General features: G+C 39.0%; 1 protein-coding gene across 12 annotated transcripts in view; it reads right to left on the bottom strand.

The window, feature by feature from the left end:
• TLN2 (talin 2) overlaps window positions 1-15,666 on the bottom strand; it is a 146,173-nt gene that overhangs the window by 111,275 nt on the left and 19,232 nt on the right. The window contains exon 1 of one of the 12 annotated variants that reach the window (XM_041418349.1): window positions 14,153-14,168. The exons of 10 other annotated variants lie outside the window; for them this stretch is intronic. The gene's annotated coding sequence lies outside the window, so the exon portion shown is untranslated. Of the gene's footprint in view, window positions 1-13,658; window positions 13,680-14,152; window positions 14,169-15,666 lie in introns of those variants that run through there. One more of the 12 variants, XM_041418353.1, reaches the window with a different exon arrangement.

Consider the following 15,666-nt stretch of genomic DNA (forward strand, 5'->3'; position numbering starts at 1 on the left):
CAAAACTTATAGTGCAGGCAGCTTGAAACACGTAGCAAACTTTTGGGACTTGAGTTACTGCATACAACACTCCTTAACCTTTCTCCCATTCTCTGCCAAAAAGCCAAAACACTACATTCAGAATTTGCACTAAAAGCAGAATTTGATAATCATGACCCGTGTCCAAGTCTGCATTTAATGGTTTTATTGGATCAAGTTAGCACATAGGTGACAACTGACCTCAGTGCTGCAGGCACGCGAATTATGTCACATGAGAAGAGCAACCGCCAATCCAGGCAGACTCCAGTTCATGACAAATGAAGCTGATGCGTAACGTTCAGATCTGGAGGTCCAGTAATGCAACAGCTCAGCTACAGCTTGAACCCAGCAATCAGAGAACAAGCACTAATCAGAGATGCAAAATGGTCTGAAACTTCTGCCCAGAGAGCTTTTGCTGTGAAAAGGCACAGACCTTAAAATTAAAATAAGAGTCTATCAAGAATGCAAGTGACTGTTGAATGCAACAACTAGAATACCTGCTCAGTAGCACTCATTTTGATCACAGGAATGTATGAACCAACATTAAGTTGGTTAAATTATTAGAACAACATTATACATAAGTCATTTTGGATGAACAGAGCAAGTGAGCATGTTCATGAAAACTGGTGAAATAATGCAACTGTACTTTGGTAGGTAACATTTAACAGGTCAACAGGCCAAGTGGCAATATCTGAATTCAACTTGCATTTTTATTGCCCTGATTCTAAATCTGTGGTTTAGATAATAAATGGGTTTTATCATAACAACTTTCAAGTACTCATCATTATGATTTAAGTGATAGATTCCACTTCTGTCACAGTGCACTCTGGAAGTAAAGTTTCTGACTTGTCTGAAAATTCAGAGCAGCCCAACTCGGAGCTATGCTCTGGATTTACTTTCACTCCAGCTGCTCTCATGAATGATTAACACTCAAGTCTTCTACAACTATGTGTTACTGGCTCCTTGGACAGCACTTAGCTGTACGAGCAGATGGACAACAAGCTTTTGGAAGCAATTCTGCCAAGAATGTCCAAGCCAAATGCTCTTTTTGGAATGGCAAAGGGAGAAGCATGTGGGAAGAAACGCACTTCTGGTTGACATGTTTGCCACTTGGAATGCTGCCCTGAACTGGCAACTGGCAAATATTTACAGAGGAAACTTTTCTCTTGGTTAGAAAGTGACAGGGGACACATCAGGCAGAGCATGGAAAACGACAGATCAAGTCTTGTGTTTAGAAGCACCACTGTTGGATCAAGCAAAGACTAAACGCTGCATGACAATAGTGCAGCTTCAAGAAACACACACAATAGGCAGAGGAGCAAAGTTTTAGCAATATAAAATACTCAATACCACAATATCCCATTCTTCTGAAATATTTCTGAATTGCTGGAGGGGAGAGGCTCTCCCTCAGGGAAGAGACCAAGAATCAGTATCTTAAATCTGAAGAAATCCCCACAATTGCCTAGAACTCAGCCAGGGCATTTGAGAAAAGCTCATCTATTCTGGCACTGTTGCTACCTCCTTGTATCTTTGCAACTGCACAGAAATCTGGGAAGGTGGACCGTATTAGCCCCTGATTGCATGGACCCAGAAATGGAGGCTTAAATAAATTCAGGTGACAGAAAAGACTTTTTCACAACAACTATATGGTTGGGGAAGTAAAAAAGCCTTATGATGGACAGTCAATATTTCTGAGCTTTTATGCCTTCTGTCCAAAGAACAGATACGCCCAAAGTGACAGAATCACCTCAAATTATAATACTGAACTTCCAGTCACAGGAAAAGCAGGTGAAAAAAAAAATGGACAAAAACCAGAAGTGAAGGTTTTTTCATTTTTTTCTTCCATGATTTTCCCTAGACACACGGGTATGTACAATTTTAACAATCCTAACCTGTTTGTAACACAGGCAGCAGAGAGAACATTCAAAAAAATGGTAAGAAAAAAAAGTAATCTGATAAGTAATACAGACACATGAAACAAAAGAGATGAGAGGAAATGCCTCTGTACAAAGGAAGTGTGTATAAGGGTGCTGTACAACTATCACAGAGAAGATTTTTAAAACAACAAAATCAAAATTTACAACAAAATAAAAATAAAAGCGTAAATTAACAGCTGTATCTGCTGAACCTTCTGCCTTGACATCTGTACTCCAGTTGAACTGACAGGTCACTGCTGCACAAAACCTTCACAGAAATCAGGCTTTGGGGAAGAAAGGGACACCTAACCATGCTCACCTGTCCCACGGATGCAATAGTAAAACAATAAAAGATATTAAGAATTTCAGAGATGGAAGTAGCTGCTAAGAGAGGCAGTGTAAAAACAACCAGGACCTTGGCAGCTTGGGGGATTTTCACCACAAGGGAGCTGTTGCCATCTTATTGCAAAGGTTTTGTAACTTCTTAGTGATTTCTCATGGGCAGCTCCTCAGCACTGACTCCTTCTCAGCACAGCCAACCAACTCCATCTAACTTCTCAACCAGCCAACCTACTCTTTTACAATACCCATCCTAATTGGATCTAGCTGTGGCCTATTAAGGGCAGGTTTGTTCTTAATGCTTGATAATTAGCACAGCTGTAACTTCTTAAGGGTGAGATGACCTTCATCACTGTCTCTATTTTCCTACATTCTACCCATCCACAGGGAGCCAAATACACCCTCACAAAAACACAGTAGCTTTCTTCAAGGTCATGGCGTGGTTTATAATTCTCCCAGAAACTTCTGTGCTCTCTACTTGAAGCCAAATTTCTCTGAAGTTTTCATCTTCAAGTTGCAATGGAGGTTTTTTTCCCTCTAACTTTCATTTCCGGCAGCAACTGCTCCACAATAGCTTTCCAGTCCCCCCTACCAGGCACTCCTTTGAAACAACCAAGTTTTAGGACATGTTCCAAGGCATCTCTCTTTCTCCAAAGGGGATTTAGAAGCACTCCCAGCTTTCCCACTGCTCCAAAAAACAAGCAGTTTTTTCTGTCGTGTGGTCCATTTTCACTGTTTTCATGAATGCAGTCACCCCTCTGAGGACTGGAGTAAGCTGTCAGCCTTTAAATTGACAATTTTAGCAGAGATGCCAAGGCCCTAAACTACCCTTTGAAGAAGACACTATGCAGCCACACAATTCTCCCTACTGCACAGTACAGCTGAATGCTCAAAGTGATAGCAGTAAAAACTTACTGAAGCTACATTGTACCTCCATATCTTCCTTTGTGGCTGCAAAAGCCCTGCTTTAATCCAGCCGTCCAGAATAAACTTCCACTGTAATTCCAGGGCTTTATTTCACAGAAGGCATTGTGCACAGCAATATCAGCTGGAGAATGAGAAGACACTGTCAACAAGCAAAGCACGTTTCAGCCACATGGTCAAATTCCAGTTGTGACCTTATTCCAATACACTGCAGTGGGGTGATAGGATCTAAAAATACTTGAATTTAGCCCAGAGGGAAAAAAAATCCATGTTTCTGTGGTTATGAACTATCAAATCTAAATTTTCAAAGGTCCCTGCTCCAAATTAAATATTCACACAAAAAGAAACTTCCAATAATGAGACAGTTTCCAGAAAAGTTCAGGGGACTATTTGATTCAGTCTCCCAAGGAATTTGCCTTCCCACACAAGCTGTAAATCTGAATGGTATTCAGAATAGCTGGTTTTCTATCTTTTCTGTAACTAAGATTTGTAGACACTAATGTCAGAATGTTCATCAACAAGCAGCCAACTTTCCAAACAAAACTAAGTTTTAAAACCAGAAATAGTGATTCCAAGACAATTAATTACTGTGCTATTTGATACCTGCTAAAGATAACCGGAAATTTGAGTTCTTTTTCTAGACAACCAGACATCCTGGTATTGCTCTTAAATTTATTTCTAAGGAATGTCTAGTGTTAGAATAAAGACTGAATAGAGGAGTTCTCTGCAGGAAAACTGCTTGCAAGGGTTGTTTTGCTGTTAGTACAGGTTGGGGTGGCATTTCTTTTTCTTAAATCAAACTGTGGTGAAACTTAATTCTTTCTTACAAAAATATTCTGAAAAAAATTGTGTATTCTCGACCAGTATGTACAGTGTTCTTCACTCAGCAGCTTAATTCTGGATGCTCAATGGCAGCTGTGGCAGACCATGTGCATGCTCAGAGAGTCAACTGGTAAATCAGCTGCTTTAGTTTGGCCCACACTGTGCAAGAAAGGGGCATCAGAACCCCACCCCAACTCTAAATACAGCCCTGCACTGTTGCTGTGTTTTCTACTTAACTGCAAATGTTTCTGGTAATGTTTTCACCTAGAGATGGGGGGAAAAAAATCACTGGCATGCTCTAGCCAAGATTAATACCTTCTGTACCTTTTAATATGCTGTGCATGTTATGCATTTTATGTTAGAGCATTTTTAGATAATTTCAGGTAATTTTACAGCTATGCTGTTTAAAGCCACAGTTGAATCACTTCTGACTCTGGCATAGTTTGTTTCATACAAGGCTGTCCACTGTCTTGCTTGATCCAGTCTAAGATGAGCCTACAGAAAAGGAATTCACAAAATGAACCAAGAGAAAGGTGAATATGTACATTTTTTAGCACTACTATCCAAGAGAGCACTTTGGGAATGCTAAATGACAGCCTAGGCAAGGGGAAGGAAAAGTAAAACAGATTCTAATCCTGGAGTTTCACATAGAGTTGTGAGTATGACAAGAAGGCAGGCAAACACTAAAATCTAGGCCATGAAATACCACCTCATTTACATGCAGAGTTTTTAGAAAGACAAAAGTGGCAGAGCTTACAGTCAATGAACCAAAGCTCAGTGATTCTTTCCTAGCCTTCTCAAAGACAAAACACAGTCCTTTCAAACAATATGAACAACCAGTAAGCAAAAGAGGCAACCAATTTACATCAGGCTCTCCACATGGGGAGATTTCCAAATCTGAAACCTGTTGACTACATGTAATTGTCCTCAGTCAAGGAAATCTAAAGTGTTTTAAAGTGTTCTTAGCAACACTTAATTGTTTATCTTCATCATTTCTAGCCTATCTGATAAACAACCTTGACTACAAATAGCTTTATTCAAAATTATTTATTTATTGAGTGAAGACCAAACCCAACTTACACATGTCATAAGAGGAAGCTGGCACCCTATTCCCTTTCTGCTTGCTGCCTCCCAAAGCTGCCATAATTTCTCATGTCTGCCCACAATTTCTTATAAACATCCATAACCTGATTAGAACTATGTAGAAAAAGACCCAACAGCCAAGTCCATTTTTGGAACATTAGCTTGCAACCAACATATCTGAGAGCATCTGCAATGCAGAAAAATCCAGTCAAGGGCAGAGCTTGCTGTCCCACCACTGAAGGTCATTTATACTCCTGATGTGCTCCCACAGGTTTCATCTGTAAAATGCAGTTTGCAAAGCTGCCTCTTTCTGGCCTTTCTGGCTGTGTCTCTCCTCACTACACAACGTGCTCAGTCAGGAGAATCCTACATGAAAACTGCTATGGTTTAAAAACCAAGCAAAATCCAGCTAGGTTAGGTCATTTTCTTACCTCTGGAATACAACAGCAGTTCAGCTATAGAAAGTTAATTATTAAGACTTCAACAAAAAATAGAAGCCAAGCACCAGAGTCTTTCATTTCAGCACTCACATACTATAAAATGCAACAAGATTCAATTGCAGCCACTCAGGCTTTCTTATGTCACTATTTCTACTCTATGCCACATTTCTTATGACAAGACAAAATTTAACTCAGCATGTAATAATTACACAGAAATTTTCACCAACAATGTGTTTCTCCATTAACATTCACTTAACATATTCCACTATGGACACTTCAGTACAATTTCAACCATTTCTGCTCTCAAATGGAATAGATTATGGCATTACATGACAACCATGACAGCCTACAACTTACACTCTGACACTTTGTTACTTAAGCAAATCCATAGTCCCCACAAACTAAACACTACCACTTAGCCTAAATTGATTTGCTTTACATTAATTTCATCATACCAGCTCCTATACCCCTAATAGTACCTCAGGAGAATGTAAAAATAAATTAAAATTAAATTACACTACCACATAAAAATAACTTTTTACATGGTATTGATATAAAAAATATCCAAGTCCTTATTTTCAAAAAACTAGATTCCAAATGCTGGACTTCTGGGCTCTGCTGTAAGGATATATTTAGTGCTGATATACTGCTCTCATCTCAGATTACACTATTTAAATCTAAAAGGCAATGCACGTGCTCAAGAGAACTGTTAAGAGTAAACATGAAAGTCCTGATGGAAAATTTCTGTGGACTAAGTTAAGCCTTACAGAGATATAAAACCAGGCATTACAAGGGAGAACTTGGACACCTTGTCTCACTTTTTAGCCCTCAAAGGTGCCTGTACCAATTCCTCAGTTCAAGATGGGAAGATTAATTGCTCTCCCTTTTAGTGGAGAAGACCTTCTCTCCACCAGGCTGAGACATAAATAGGGCCACCATACTCTCAACATGGCCCAGATAAAAGCTAAGTCCTGTGGTTTCCAAGCTCTTTACCCTTGAAAGGGCAACCAACCACACAAACCACAAAAGGAAGAGGACCAGAACTATTTCTTTTGTATGTTCTTTTGTATATAAAGCTATGAAATCTTTTACAGCCTTGCACAGGTGCTTGATAGCTTGAGATTGCTCCAGCTGCCTCCATTCTCTGGATATGGAGAGGAGTAACAGTGCCCTTTCCAAAGCAAATATACAGCCTTTAAAAGGACCAGTAATAACTGTACAACCTGAAGACCAGAGGGTAGAAAACAGCAGGCTGAAGGGGAAGATAAAGAGAAGGGCTTGGCAGCAATTCCTCCTTCCATGTAGTGCTTATGAAAAAACTGTCTGTGGCATTCACATTTGATGATAAGAAGCTTGAGACACACTACTGCAGGAGACTGAACACCTGGGAAACCACCTTTTGTGGCTCTCCAGAACAACTCTCCAGAACAACTGCCTTGTGCAAGTCAATCCACTGCAGAACTACAGCTTTTGCTGCCCTACCACCACAGCCCCTGTCCTTCAGTATTAGGGAAGAGTCACCCATTTGCTGACCCATGCTCAGAGCTCAGTTGAAGCAACTCCACTTGGATGCAATGGGAAGAAATACAGCCCCTCACTTGTACCTAAATGAATGTTAGGAGTATTAAGCAGATCCTAACTGTTTAATTCCTAACAAAAAAACTGACCTCAACCACATGCATGGCACCTTTAATTATTACCAACTCTAAGTAACAACAGAAAAATTACACTCGGCAATTTCAGAAAATAATTTACAATATTTGAAAATGGGAAAGAGAAAAAAATTACTTAAAGTGACATAAAAATGACAGCATTGTCTTATTAAAAAAGCTTGACCTTTGTGACGTTGTTCCCTAAGGAGCCTTCTGCCTTCTGCAGCAGGCAAAAAGCCAAGTCAGGAAATTCAGGCTGCAAACAAGAGCAAGCTGACAGCATGCAGGTGATGAACAAGTTAAGTGTGCTAAATGGAAGGAATAGTGCACACTGAAGACAACAGCCAGAACCACAACAGTTGCAGGGTTTGTAGAAAGAGGTTGGAAAGGCAGCTGCAGCATTAGAAGAATTAAAGAATCAAATACAGACTGAGACACCCCAGCATCTCTCCTTCCAGTTAACTCAATTTACCTCAAACAAAATTCTTGTTTAAAGATGATCCAATTATGGACTTAAGCAGTTTAAAAATTTTACATTAGAGCAACAACTGCAATGAAAATGCAGGGTTTGTTTTCATTTCTTTTTCCCCCTGCATACATGGAAGGATGGCTGAACTCCTGTTAAACTAAACAGAAGCTCACAATAATGAGATCAAGATTCAGATATAACTTGACAGTGACAAATCTGTACTGACAAGTTTGCAGACACCTTTCTTTTAACCACATTCCCTGGAGGAAGAGAGAGGCTGAGTAAAATCCCCAGATGGTTTGAAAGAGTCAAAGTGAACAGTTAAAAACCAAGGGGCCGCCTCTCACTGAATGTAAACTGAGTAAATGTAAATCCTGCTGAGTTTTCTATCTGGTGAAGACTGAATTTGATCCCCCAGTGCTTCTAATAAGGAAGAAAAGCTGCAGGCACTTATTCTTCCTACTTTTCCTCGTTCAGCTCAACCACTGACAGCCAAGCAGCAGTGTTGGCCCTTTAGATCAAGACACCTTTACAGTTTTAACTTCACAGATTGCGTATCACCACATGAGATATCCTGAAAGTAACCCAAGTGTATCATCAAAGCTCAAGTCATAGAAACACTGGGAGAAGTGCTACAGTCAGTGAAAAATGCAAAATTCATTTGTCAGAAATTGTATATATTGGTTTTTCACAGCACTAATACATATTTGATTTCTTTTTCTATTTACTCCCCTGACCACCTTCTAAATGAGCATGTGCTACCCTCCTGACACCACTCATATGAACTTCAAATCACTTGACCCACTTGAGGACAACAGCAGCATAATTTGAAGCACTTTACTTCACAGAAAAAAACACTTAAATGCCCAAGAGAGTACCCTAGCCAGTACTGCCATTTCCCAGGGAATCCATATACAATTTCACTCACTCTGGTTTCTTGCTGAAGTTCTAAGATGCCTTTATCCTAGCCCACGGGTGGAGATGTGTGCTAACAGCCATGCTATAGAACACTGAAGATAGGGCATAGGGCATGTGGAGCAAGGAAATCCAGCCACAAGGAAGTCAGAGCAAGCTCTTCACTGTGCTCTGTATTGAAGGATATTTTCCAGAGGAACTCAGTTTACTTCAGTTTGTTTCTCTCCAACCTGTAATTGAATAGGTTTTGGGGCCTAGTCCTCCACAGATTTTTGGTCCCACACTCCAAGCATCATCACTGTGTCACCTATTTAATCTTCCCTAGTAAACAAACACTTCTCTTTTACTGTTCTTGTCACCTACAATAGATCTCCTCAGAGCCCAAGCAAAAGTAGGGTGGAAGGAATTTAGTTTCAGCTATTTGGCAAGAGTATTACGGAAGAAAGACAAAGAGGATGCCAATAAACATCCCAGTGATGAAAGCACCTTCTGGAATTAGCCCCACTTAGGTCTAGATATGCAATTAAAATTCAGTTTGGTATTTTATAATCCACTTCAAAATGAGAGATATCTAATCATTTAGTGAAAGCAAAAGAATCCCAATAAAAAACTCATCACACAACATCTGCACATATAATTGCTAAACAGGAAGCTTGCTTTGTTTTGCATAATACCTTAATAAACCACATACTGGATTTTTGAGGTGGTAGCATTTGTAAATCCCAACTGTAAAACAAAATTAAGATTCCAAGTAAACAAAAGCAACCTATTCTTCAATTTACACACAGCTTTCTTACAAGAACCTTATACAAGTATATATTAACTTAGGCAGAGAAAAGTATTTTTTCATGACCAAACATATCTATGGTTATGATGCAGAGTCTTTTCTAGGTTTAGAGTTTTCTAAAAGTTTCCCAAGACTTTTTAAGGAGCTGATCATGGCAGCTGTTTATAAAGTTCCCAGCCATCAAAGAAGAGTTGCAGAAATATGAAAAAAACCCTAAGCTGTAGAGCAAGTTTTCACAGCTTTTGTCCTTTTGAGTTGCTGCCTCACACACAAATAACACACCACTGACCTTGCAGAAGGCTGAGAACCCAGTTCCGGGGCAGCAATCAAAGCTGCTGACAAAGGGGGCAAAACAGCTCCTGCTCCAGAGCTCTTTTACACATGGCAAAGTTTGTTCTGTAAGGGAATATGCATAAGGCACTCCCATTTCTTGAAAATCTTTGAAGTCTCAAGTATTTCCACTAATATGTTCTTTCTATTACATAATTTCAGGCAGAAACTTTTTTCTATAATGTTGAGCACTTCAACTCAAGAAAGTACAACTTTAACTCTGTTCCCATCTCTTATCTAAATAAGTCCTTTAAAGGACCCTGACAAAAAGCCTCCACAAATCATAGATGGGTGTAATTCTTTTCAGCTATTTCAAATATCAGCCAATGACCACCCAAACAGTGGAAGCTGTTCAAAGTTTCCTTCTGTTAGCCGCATTTCTAATTCCTATACTCCTCAAATTCCAGGAAAAGAATTATGTTGTAAAGATAATAAAAGCACTGACAATATAAAACCAGATTTTTCACTCTACACTACGTATCATTATTTGGTACAGTCCCAGCATACTTGGTAGCTCCTCAGACTTTTGGGTTTTACTATGTTACTGCTCCTAAAATGTTTAAGCTTTCCTTCTGTCTCCCCTTAGTTATTAAATATATCTCACCCATTTAGTTAACTTGGTCAAAGCAAATATTTTAAGCTCAATATTTCTTTATACATTTTCAAAAGATATTTAACTTCTCATCATTTACGCATGAAGATAACAGCTTCTGACACATCCTGAAATTAACTGGCTAGAACTGCTCATCTATTCATTTGAAGTATGGAAAGCATATACAAAGAACAAAATATTTGGTAGAACAGAACATTTAAACTGGAATTCTCTCTCACTCCTTCCCACCTCTCAGAAAACAGGCTTTCTCTAGAAGCCAGATCTCAGAAAACATCAGAAAACTCTCCAGATATAATAGAGTTGACTGATAAGATATGCCTGATTACCAAGTATCACTTAAGTTCAGGATCATCTTCAAAGTCATACAAATTGGACTGTTTTTCTTTGAGAACAACACATAAATAATCTACAGGAGAAAAAGCAGAGGGGTAGACAGCTCTGGAATAGCAGAGTAACAGGAAGAAGAATTCCCCTAAAATGTGGACAGGTACAAAAGGCCCTTCTACTATCTAGAAGGTTTAGAGGAAGTGAAGCAGTGTGAACAGAGTTTAGTTAAAATGCACACCATTTTATACCTGATTTAACTGTGACTTTTTAAATACTAAAACAAGAATAATGGCTTAGGTTTAAATTCAGGACAAATATTTCAAGGCCCATTCCAAGGGGTCTTTCCCCACTGCTAGAAAAGGCAGTAGGGAAAGATGCCCTGGAACACCCCTTCAGCTTTACAGCCAGCACCAATTTCTTACAAGCTTTACATTTCTTCAAATATGAACTGACAACTTTCTAAAACTCACAGTATTGGAGTTTTCTTTATTAGGCTACTTACACTGGCTCTGCATCTTAGATTACATTATTTTGTGAGCAGTTCTTTATTACAAAAAGACCCTTTAGAATAATCTCTGAACTGTGGACCTCATCAGCACAAAAACACTAAACCAAAAGTTGCACATTTTGCAGTTGTTAACATCCAGCCCCCAACCCTATCTGCAACAAACCACGCTCGGCAGCAGGACACAAATACATAACCTGAGGCTGCAGTAGGTTTTTGAAGAAGCTGAACAACATCATATTGGCAAATTTCCTGGAACTCAATCTGAACACAAGTCAAGGACACTTGGGCAACACTGTGGGGTTGGTGACACAGCACGAATCCTGACTATAACAAAGAATGCTTCAGCTGCAACTCCAGTGCTGCCCTAAGATCAGCCCTCACAAGCCAAAAAGCCAAGTTGGGAAGCTCTGCCTGAACAGTAACTTTCTTGTTGGACTGACAATGCAGTGGAGATTGGCTTCATTTGGGTCTCTCAGGCTCAATGTTTCCCCCTCAGTAGGAAAGGCCATTTATTATACTCTGCCCCCCTTCTTAAAAGCTAGCATGTGATTAAACTTTGAAATAAATTAACCTTGAAGGTTTTAAGAGTTACTCTACATATATACAGAGTGAGATAAGGAAAGAAAGTAAATGATACTTTTTTTCTCTTAGTTATTTTCAAATCTGGAAGAGAAGAGGCAAAGCTTCCTGGCAATAGTTGTGACCATTGATGTATACATAGTAGCAGCCCCAAGTACCAGAGCACCTGAAACAATCTTCAGGGCTGAAAATTCCTGTAAGTCTGAATGTTTGCACTTCAAAATCAAGTCGGTATTCAGACAATTAAATATAACTAATACTAAGAAGCAACTGTTTTGACAGAAGAAAGCCATGTCAGTAGAGACAGGAATGGCAGTGGGAGAAGAAAATTAGTTTTATTTACACTTGAATGTTCTTGTGCCCAAAAATGGCCTCAAACAAAATACTGAGAAAGCTAAACTACCACACCAATCTTCATTAAAAGAGAAAAAAAGAACAAAAATTAAAAAGTCAAAACACTTGTCACATGATGAAGAAACCTTAGTTTTCAGAGCAAGATAACTGATGAAGATATCAATAGGTTCTCTCATAGGGAGATGTGCAGTTTCCCATCACATTTGAATCACGTTTTGACTGAAGGAATTCCATGTTTCTGCCTCCTCTCATAGTAAATTGAGGCAATGATAAAAAAAAATATTCTAGCATTTCCCATTTCTGAACTATGACAGTATGAAATCCTAGCAACAAAAACCAGGTTTTTTCAGTTCAGGTATTTCTCTAGAACCCAATTATTGCAGCATGACAGATGTTTGGAATACTATGCAGTGTTTATTATGGCACTCCCAGCAAGGAGAACATAATGAATTGCTCAAAAAAACCCAAACTTTCTTTCATTGTTTTTGCTAGAACAATTATTTCAGTAATCATTCTCTTCGTTTTTCATTCCTCTACAGATAATACCATTTCTTCCAGAGAAGTTGTTCAAACATGATATTCCTAGTTTTACTCACAACTTTACAACAACAAAATGAAGCACAAAGCAGCAAAGGCACTCAGGTAGTCCCCTGAGGCTGCTGGTTAGGGACAGCCTCAGTGGTCTGAAACAAGAGATGGAGTGATACATTCAGCTGTTCATCATAGAAAACACACATGGTGATGACACAGTTTGCATGTGCCTAAACCAGAGAGGCCTTTCAGCAAACCTGCTAATGCTCCAGCTACAGAGATGTCAAGAGGGGAACCAGAAAAGAAAAAGGCAAAAGAACTCACTAAGCATGAGATAAGTGGGGAAATCAAGTCAGCTGCTACAGCTACAGTGCTTCAATTCCTGAAGCCAGCTCAGACATCTGGGCAGAAATACCACACTCTGTCAGAAATGCCACCTAAAAGACACTCCCTGGACATTTAGAAAGAATGCTGCTCAGATCACACGACTTGTTTCCAAACTAAGCAACTGTAACAAAATGTACTACAACACAAATCTTCCTATGTATTTACCATGTACCAGTATACAAATAACTCCTGAGAATAACTCACATGCCAAGAACACTGAGACGAGGTAGAACAACACATACACATGGTGTCCTGTCAAAGACAAAAGTTCCTCATGGCAAACTCCAGACTGTCAAATTAAATCTGATCACACAGTTATTTTGAGTACTTTATGGAGTTCCTCCTCCTGTTGATACAATTTTATAGGTTATGCAGTCAAATACTTTCCCTAACATGGTAAGACTAAAATAGAATCTTTTCTGCTCTTTTTTTTCATTTAATATTTTAAGGGATGCAGATGTAAAACACAGTTCTAAGACAGCAGTGCCTAAACTCTGATTACTGATCAGCTAAGGCTAAGAATAAAATAAATGCTGGCACTAGCCACTTGTTTTGCCAGGTTTCTTAAAGCACACCCTGTATCACTCTGACTGGTGCTATCTGGCTTTGAGGTATGTAGAGCATTAAATGCCAGTAAAATATTCCCCCATACCATTGTACTTACTGGTTCCTTCCTGCCAATCTGGGATCTCTGAATAATGAAACAGGTCTACAGGACAATCTAGCAGCAGGCAAGACTTAGATGTTAACACATATCAGAGCACTGTTGTGGGGACAAAAACACTTCAAATACTTCACCTAAGCCAAGAGGTTCATGAAAGAAACAGTATGTTATGACACTGCTTTTCAAAATGACAGACACACCAAGCCAAATAACAGAAAAACTTGAATAACTTGACTCGTGGCAGCAAAGCAACCACATTTCAGCCCTTCAGAGTAAAGTTAATAACAAACTAGGGCAGCTCAAATTGCAGAACTGAGCTGGAATGACCTGACAGGAGCAACTGCTGTCCAAACACACATGAGCTATAGCAAACCTACAGCGTTTGATCAATGCTTCCAAGAAAGTCCATATCAGAGATGTGTGGAGAAGAAAGAAACTCCTGATAGATAATTTTAATATTTGCACTGTCACTATTTCTATCACCCAACACTTACTTGTAGACAAGGTATCTTTATTTTCAAGATATCTGTGATAAAACACTACAGCGACTCAGCAACGCTTCAAGCAGTGACTGTTTCTGAATCCAGCTTCTCTTTAAATGTCATTTGTCCTCACTGACATCCATGAACCTGAAGGCCAAAGTCTGAGGCTGTCAAAAACTACAATATTTTTGCCAAATCATAACAGAGTACCTTTAAGAAATGCCAAGTTTTACATATTTCTAAAAATCCTGTATTTCATTCTCATGCAACTCATCAATTCAGCATTGACATATTTAGGCTAAACTTCACACAGCAAACTAAGCAAAGAAATTACACTAGAGCTAGTAGAGTAAATATTGCAATCCAAAAAGGGTTTTTAGTCTTTGTGAGTGTTAAAACATTGATTCTAAACTGTTAATCTGAGAAAAAAATGTATCTTCTACAACTAAAGTGCTTCTTCATGGACCTCATCTCCCTTCCAAATCACTAAAATTCACATTATGCAAGTCTAACAAATGCTTCTTACTTTAATACTTGCCCTTGAAACTTTCAACATGCTTACAAAGTTAAAAGAATTACAATGTTTTAAAAAGGACTTAGAAGCTGCTGATAGTGTTATCCAGTGATGCAAACACAAAAGCAACCCTACATACACTTGCAGATACACAGCCCAGCCTTTAGTCCTGACTGGTGTCATTACTCCCAAACTCAGTAATGAACATGCCACTACAATATGTTGTTAGATGTTGCAAGCATTAATTTACAAGTGCTTAATTTTTCACAAAAAAAAAAAAAAAAAAGAAAATTATCTAGGAAATGAAGTCATTTGTTGGTCTTGAAACTACAGCAGCTGTCACTGCCATTCACTGCAGCACTGCTGCTCTTCCAGGCAGTAAAGCCAGACGTTCCAAAAGACACCAGATACTCCCAGCATGAGCACCTGCCCTCCTGCCCTTCAATTCACTATTCCACACCTACTGAGGGCAATGTACAAAACTGAATAGAAAATATTCGCTTTTTGCCCTTTGATTAAAAGAAAATAAAGTGAATCAATAGCTTTCCTTCAGTTTTAAGGCTGAGTAGAAAGAAGTATTTCATAAACATGTAGAAGTTATTTTAAATCATTTCATCTCAAGAGTTTACAGATAAGGACAATGCTGATCTTACTGAAGAAAACTGAAGCTATGCCAGAAATAACTGGGGATTCAAAACAAACCCACACTGTAATCTATTGTTAGGTATCTACCTTACCCAAAGTCCTTACTGGAATGATCCTGTGCCTGTTGCCACCAGCAACCCCACTTTATTTAAGAATTGCTGACCTGTCAGGGATATTAGCGAAAAGGCACTTCCAACATCAAATGCCAGGTTGAATTCTGAGATCTCAGCACTGCAACTGTTAGACTTCAGCAATCCACTGGATGGGAACTTGGGAGAACACAACACAGCCAGCACTGTTGTAGCACTGGTTGAACTTGCTTCACTCTTGGGGAATTTTTACAAGACTAGCTGTTCTCAAACTGGGA

The sequence above is a fragment of the Onychostruthus taczanowskii genome, unplaced genomic scaffold (assembly GCF_017590055.1).
Source record: "Onychostruthus taczanowskii isolate IOZ18803 unplaced genomic scaffold, ASM1759005v1 scaffold6, whole genome shotgun sequence".
In the NCBI taxonomy this organism is placed as follows: Eukaryota; Metazoa; Chordata; class Aves; order Passeriformes; family Passeridae; genus Onychostruthus; species Onychostruthus taczanowskii.